Source organism: Herpailurus yagouaroundi, unplaced genomic scaffold (genome assembly GCF_014898765.1).
Source record: "Herpailurus yagouaroundi ecotype Mexico unplaced genomic scaffold, PumYag 165, whole genome shotgun sequence".
NCBI classification, from domain to species: Eukaryota; Metazoa; Chordata; class Mammalia; order Carnivora; family Felidae; genus Herpailurus; species Herpailurus yagouaroundi.
The window spans coordinates 26553052-26560818 of record NW_024412406.1 but is presented as its reverse complement, the minus strand read 5'-3'; the positions used below and the strand labels follow the sequence as shown (position 1 = coordinate 26560818).

The 7767-nt window shown below is 48.2% G+C and overlaps 1 long non-coding RNA gene across 1 annotated transcript; it reads left to right on the top strand.

The window, feature by feature from the left end:
• Positions 1-4021: 4021 nt before the first annotated feature.
• On the top strand, positions 4022-6265 carry LOC121038349 (uncharacterized). The gene is made up of 2 exons (XR_005794307.1): positions 4022-4279; positions 5194-6265. It is a non-coding gene; the product is annotated as an uncharacterized LOC121038349 (long non-coding RNA).
• Positions 6266-7767: the final 1502 nt, after the last annotated feature.

Below are 7767 nucleotides of genomic sequence, written 5' to 3'. Positions count from 1 at the left end.
TTCGTAAACAGAGACTGGGCCTCAGCAGGCCAGAGCAGGGGGACGTCTGATCTCGGCCATCACTGGCCAGGCCCTGACAGGCTCTGGCATTCACCTGCTCCCGTCTCCAACACGTCCCTCGCCCCGGAAAGCTCAGCGTGTGCTTCATATGTCTTGCAAAGCAACAGCGATGGGTAAGTAAGCCATACGATACAAAAATACATGTATGCTGAAACAAAACAGCTTCTTTCTAGATTTCTCTGTGGTCAAATTTGGGGTAATTTCTCCCTTTCTCCCTTTCTCCCTCTCTCCCTCCATTCCTTTCTTCTTTCTTCTCTCCGTTCCTTGTATCTTTCCTCCCTCCCACCCCCCCTTTTTCCTATCCTTCTTGACCCTGCCCCTCTTTTGCTAGTGCTCTGTGCACCTACATTGTCTGCCTATTGAATAATCCCAATCTGGTGTCACCTTTGAATAATCACACCCCCCCCAAACTCTTTGACTTCCTGCACATCTCTTTATGGTTTTATCTCCCACGAATGTATCTACAGTGAGAACATCGTCTATTCATATCCCTCCCCCCACATACAGGGACACTCTGTTCATTGGTTTCTGTAATCCCTAGTGTCTCTTGAGGTGGCACGATGCTCCCCTATCAGCTCTGGTGGCCTCTGACTAATATGTCCCAACCCATCACCATCTTTAAACAATAATAGACCGGGGAGTGGGGTCCCAATCAGGGGGCTCCACAACCACAGGACTTCCTTTCCTTTTCCTTCTCAGCATCTTGGAGGGTCTCTTCCTCCTTCCCCCCATTCTCCCCGAGCCCATGGCCATCCTCAGGACCAGCAGAGGGTACGTCAGTGCAAAGGGAAGATGGCTGCCCCTCCCCCAATCACCTTCTCTCAGTCTCAAACCTGGCACATCACGGCATCCCTTTCCGTCAACTCCCCTCCCCACAGTCACTGTTCTATAACTCATGCCAGAAACTTTTCTCCATCTCGTGTAAATACAATGACCAGATTTTCCAGAAAGTTCTAATTTAAATGTTTCTGTTTGCCAAGCCCTACCTCCCATTTGAGGAAATATGGCCACTCGTCCAATACGGAATATAATGGAAGCCTGTTGTCAGTACCTGTAAAAATAACTCTGATTTTGTCCTTTTTAGGGTCTAAGTAATTGTCGAGCAGCACAAGAAGAAGGAGGCCATAACAAAGTTAAGGTGCATGACTTTCACACTGGACATCTCATACTTGCTTGAGAATCTGGAAAAAGCAGCAGACTTTGATTTCGGAAAAACACACAATGTGCAACATCAACCTGCGCTCCACATAAATGGAGAGGACAAATTCTTTTTTTTTTTTTTTAGTTTGTTTATTTATTTTGAGAGAGACAGAGTGTGAGTGGCAGAGGGGCAGAGAAAGAGGAAGAATGTCGAGCAGGCTCTGTGCTGTCAGCACAGAGCCCACACGGGACTCGAACTCACGAAATCGTGAGACCATGAACCAAAGCCAGTGGAAATTGGGAGTCAGATACCCAAGCCGCTGAGCCACCCCGGGGGCCCCAAGAGGACAGATTCTTTAATGGGAAGTATCAGAGGAGGTAACGACACAAAGGGAAAGCAGCAAGACCTTTTTTGTTTCACTCATTAATACGTTGACTCTTGTTTCACGCCCACTATGTGCTGGAGCGTTCTGGGCACTTTGGGAATGCAAAGCAAATATAAGGCATCCCTTTTGCCATCCAGAAGTTCAGTGCAGTGAAGGTAGACACGCCTGCAAATCATTCTCTTTTGTTTTTTAATTTCAAAATCATCATAAACTTATAGGAAAGTCGCAGGTACAAGATGAAGACATCTTTCTTTCATCGCTTAATGCGAAGTTGCCGATCTGTCGTCCCAACTCTGATAACCATGTCTCTTATTTTCTGTATTCTGATGCTCTGACCGCTGGGGTCTTGCTGCCCCTGGAGGGGCCACCCCTAGCAGGGTAGCCCGTTCCTAAAGATAACGAACAACCCGCATCGAGCATGCTTTTCAATGCAAAGCGACCAAGCCAGAGTCCGCACCCATGATCTACACCAAACACCTGATCACCCCAAAGCAGGTACCAGACAAGAAGGACAGCTTCTCTGCCCAAGAGCCTACTGATAGTTCAAAACAGCCAATCCCACGCCCACTCGCCCTGCCTCGCCTGTTCTTCCCATGGAAGCGAGAGTAAAAGCTCTGGTCTACATTTTCCCTTCACTCCCTCTGCTTCCTTACAGACACTGCTTCCCCTTGTGGGCCTGTGTGGGGTGCCATGGCTCCCGGAGACTATAACCAACTAGATAGATCTTCGACGGCGGTCTCTCGTTCCCGTACCTAAATGCTAACAAAACCTGTTAAACCACGGTCATCTGCGACTACTTCGTGCGTACTTCCTACATAACTACAAAACAACTCTTAAATTTTAGAAATTAACACTGATACGTTACTGCCATCCAGTCTTCAGACACCTTTTCAGTTTTGCCAGTTATCCCAATAATGTCCTCTAGAGCTAAAGGATCCAGACCAGAATCAGACATCACGCGTAGCTGTCAGGCTTCTTTAGCATCATGTAGGCCGGAACGGTTCCTTGGCCTTTCCTTGACCTTCAGGACCTCGACACTTATTGAGATTACAGGCCAGTTATTTTGCAGGAAGTCCCTCGATCGGGCCTCTCTGATGCTTCTTCACACGGTTAGGCTCAAGTGCTGCGTCTTTGATGAAATGCCACAGAAGAGACGCTGTGTCCTCAGCGTGTGCCTTCGGGTCACGATATCAGTTCGCTTCCTTACTTTGGTCACTTGATGAAATTGTGTCTGCCAGGCTTTTCCACTAAACGGTTACCCTTCTTCCCGTTATAATTTATAACCTTTTCGCGGAGGAAAAACTTTGAAACTATAGAAATATCCTGTTCCTCATCATACGTCCAATTTACATATTACCACAACTTCTTCCTTTAGCCCATTATAATTTGTTACTCTCATTATTTTATATTCAGATTGACCCAAATTTAACAAGTGTGTGCTTTTTAAACAAAATTTTTTTAATGTTTGTTTATTTTTGAGAGAGAGAGAGAGAGAGTGTTAGCAGAGGAGGGGCAGAGAGAGGGAAGCAGTCTCCAGGCCCTGAGCTGTCAGCACAGAGCCTGACGCGGGGCTCAAACTCACAAACCGTGAGATCAACCTGAGCCGAAGTCGGACGCTTAACCGACCGAGCCACCCAGGAGCCCCTGACAAGTGTGTGCTTTTAAAAAGTGACCTCAGGGGCACCTGGGTGGCTCAGTCGGTTAGGCGGCCGACTTCGGCTCAGGTCATGATCTCGCTGTCTGGGAGTTTGAGCCCCGCCTCGGGCTCTGTGCTGACCGCGCAGAGCCTGGAGCCTGTTTCGGATTCTGTGTCTCCCTCTCTCTCTGACCCTCCCCCATTCATGCTCTGTCTCTCTCTGTCTCAAAAATAAATAAACGTTAAAAAAATTTTTTTTTAAATAAAAAAAATAAAAAGTGACCTCAATTTCCTTCTGACGTGCCCTCGGACTTTTTAAAGTACTTCCTTGCTTTCTTTCTTAGTGAGATGTTCCAGCCTCTTCTTGTACTTTCCTTGCCCAAGCTCCAGAATTGACCGTTTCTCCCAGGAGTCCTGTATCTTTTGAGAGGATGATTGTATTGAGAAGTCAAGCCCCAGGCACTGGATGTGTTCATTTCCATGGGGGTGTTGCTGCTCCTGGCCTTCTTGGGGAGCAGAAGGAGGAAGCATCGGTATGTACCCATATGCACATGTACACATCTGTGCACACACACACACACACACATTTTGTTCACATTTATTTCTCTGTCTCTATCTCTCTAACATACGATTCTGTCTTTGGAGAAGGATAGGGTAGGGTGGGTGATGCCAATAGGTTTGGGGTCCTGAGAAGGTTTTTGTTGTTGTTGTTGTTGTTCCTTGGTTGGTTGATTTATTAGTACGCTAGGGCTACCATAACAAAATGCCACGGACTGGGTGGTTTCTACAGCAGCTATTTTCTCACAGTTGTAGAGGCTGGAAGTCTGAGATCAAGGTGTCAGCACGGTTGGTTTCTCCCAAGGTCTCTCTCCTTGGACAAAAGATGGTCGCCTTCTCCTGTGTCCTCCCACGGACTTCCCTCTGTGCATGTCTGTGTCCTGATCTCCTCTTCTTGAAAAGACACCTGTCACATCAGATGAGGGCCCACACATCTGCCTTCGCTTTCACTTAAATACGTCTTTGAAGACCGTATCTCCAAATACGGTCACACTCTGAGGTACTAAGGGTTGAATCTGAGAGGGAGGGGGGTACAATTCAGCCTATAATAGTTAATTTACCAGAAAAATCAGCATGCTTTTTGGCAAAGGTCTACACGTTCTAAATCTAGAGAACTCAAGCATCAACACAACAAACAGTAATGACGATTTTTATTTTATTTTTATTTGTTAAGAGAGAGAGAGCAAGTGAGCAGGAAAGAGGGGCAGAGGAAGACAGAGAGAAAATTTTAGGCGGGCTCCAAGCCTGAGGCAGGGCTCGATCCCATGGTCCCAGGATCATGACCTGAGCTGAAATCAAGAGTTGGGTACTCAACCAATGGAGCCACCCAGACGCCCCAGTAATGAAGACTTTTAAAAAGAAACAAACAGGGGCGCCTGGGTGGCGCAGTCGGTTAAGCATCCGACTTCAGCCAGGTCACGATCTCGCGGTCCGGGAGTTCGAGCCCCGCGTCAGGCTCTGGGCTGATGGCTCAGAGCCTGGAGCCTGTTTCCGATTCTGTGTCTCCCTCTCTCTCTGCCCCTCCCCCGTTCAATGCTCTGTCTCACTCTGTCCCAAAAATAAATAAACGTTCAAAAAAAAATTTTTTTTAAAAAGAAACAAACAAACAAAATTCATAGTTCCCCTCTTCAGTGGACAGGCTCTGTCTAAATTGGGATGAGCCAGTCTGCTCACGGCAAAGAAGGACATCCTTCCCTTCTAGGCCTTTCGATAGCCCGTGGGGACTCTCTTCTCCCTAATATCTGTAGTTACACTCAGTTTCTCATTTTAACTTTACTTGTAATGTCCTAAAAAAAAATGTCCTTTGAGAATTTAATTGGTTAAAAAGGCATTTTTAAAGATTGACCCTCACGCTAAGCAAAAACAATATCAAGAAATTTCGATTTCTGACGAATTTCATTCTTTGTTTTACAGGATCATCAGTTCCACATGAAGCCAAAAGGTCCACTTTTTTTTTCTTTTTTTCTTTACATCTCAACTGGCTTCGAATGCAGACAGACTTCTCCTTTACTTATTTCCATCTTAGTTTTTTTACAAACTAGTATCCGTGAGCGTGCATTTTATGCTACGTAACACAAGGGCATGATTTGACCGTAGTTTCTTTTTGCCATGGGGGGTTGGCACAAAGCTTCTCTCTGCATCAGGTTCTGCTGCACCAGCTCAGCGAGGAGGAGTGTGCAGTGCCCGGGCTCAGGCCGCAGAGCTGGGCTGTTTGGGGCAAGACTCCCGATCTTGCTGGCATGCCCTCTCCTCTGCCGTGAAATGGAAGAATTGCCCCCGTCAGGGCGCCTAGTGCCTGGAGAACGCTCAACAATAAACAACTTCGTGCCGAATACTTGTGGGAATCAGAGAGAGAGAGAGAGAGAGTGGCCAAAAGCCCCCGCAACGGTACCCGCCAGCCAGAGAGAAGAATCGAGAAAAGGGGCAGTAGAGAAAGAGCGATAGATGGCAGGCTTTATCATTTCTGGCGATGGGCCTTGGTGATAGGGTTAAGGAATTGGTGCAGAAGAGCGGAAGTCAAAAATTAGGGGAACTGCGACCCGTTTTCTGTAGATAAACCGTATCTTTATATGAAGAAGGTAGATTACACAGAGCATCACGCTTTTCCTTTGGTTCCATTGCGCACCCCGGACGGGCATCCCGTCCTCAGACCCGGCTCTGCGTCCCCCTAAATCCCGGGGAGTCGTGCCTCCCTGGCCACCGCAGTAAGAAGCGGTCTGGGGGACACACTCCCCCAGGGTGGCCAGCGGGCACCTTCCCGTGTGCATGAAAGTTCGCTGAACTCGCCCCCCTCCCCCCACCCCCGGCCTTGTTCTCTTCCCTTCCATCAGCAGCTCAGAGCTGAGCTGTCCACTAAGCTCTCCTCCACGCCGCCCAAGGGCACTCGTCCCCGGACTCTGAATTAGACACGGCAGAAAAGAGTCTGAAAGGTCAAATGCAGAGTAGTTCCTCTTTCGGTATCAAAATAAAGCATTCCTTGCATTTCCCTGAAATTTCTTCTTCCTCTTCTCCCGCTTCTCCTTCTCCTTTGAGACCGTCCGGGGAGAATTTCCCACGAGCCGAGCTACGCTACATCCTCGACAGGCTGGGGCTCGGTGAGACCCCACTGAAGTCGCGGTCTGCTCATTTTAAAACCCCAAAAGCCGAAGTTTAGCGAGTCCGGAGGTTCGCGAGCTTGGGGCGCGCCTGGGTGGCTCAGCCCGTTGAGGGTCTGACTCTTGATTTCGGCTCAGGGCACCATCCCGGGGTCGTGGGAGCGAGCCCCTCTGTTCTTCCACACTTCCTACAGATCCTCGTGGCTGACCCACGTCTCAAAATTTCTTCCCCGGACATGACACTTCACAGGCACACGCGCACACACACACACACACGTGCATATGTCTGCAAATCTATACATGTGCATCTAACACCCCATACACAGAACGCCTGCATACCCGCATTCCTGCACAAACACACACGAACATCCTCACATCGTGCTCCTACATACGTGCCTTTACCCCGCCCCCCACAGCCCTGAGCACACACACTCATCTATGCACACAAATGTCTATACACATAATTACACCCTGAACACCCATCGGTGCACCTACCCTGACGCACACGCTCCCCTGCGTGCACACACCCTTACACACGTGCCAATACCGTTCCCACGCACACACACCCCTGAACACACGCTCCCCGTACACACACAGACCTGCCCGCACATGCACACGCGCCCGGCCACTGTCAGAACACGGATGAAAGCGGAAGAAGCTAGGGTCACGTGTTATCATTTTGTATTTCCAATAATGGGACCAAGGGAAATTTTCTCTCTGTGTTAATTTTTTTTTTTTAATGATGTTATTTGGCAATACATATATACCGAGAGGAGAAAGACCATTTCAGGTCATCCAGTCAAGAAGTTTTCGTGCTGAGGAGACATTTGAGGCAACCTAACTAAGACCATGTCAAGAACTGCACTCAGAAGACACCTTTGCGTGCCCTCATTTTGTTTTGCTTTTTAAAAGATTATGGAATTGAAAACATGGCCTTTGTTCTACTTCGTATTCGATTACCGGTGAATTTTTGCAATTAAAAAAAAATTTTTTTTTTTTATTTTGAGAGAGAGAGAGAGAGAGGGTGTGAGCAGGGGAGGGGCAGAGAGAGAGGGAGACACAGAATCTGAAACAGGCTCCGGGGTCTGAGCTGTCGGCCCAGAGCCCGACGCGGGGCTCGAACCCATGAGCTGTGAGATCGTGACCTGAGCCGGAGTTGGTCGCTCAACCGACTGAGCCACGCTGGGGCCCCTGAATTTTTGCAATTTTAGAATACTTAAGTATTTTAGTTGAGCGCGTGCTATCCCAGCTTTGCAAAACAATGGTAAAACACAGAGATTCCATCCAGGGATACTGTCCTCGGACCATTTATTACCAACAACTTACGGAAGCAGAACTTCTGGAGCTTTTGAGAGTGCAGATAGAAGGCTTGGCCTGGTGCTGCTTACACGTT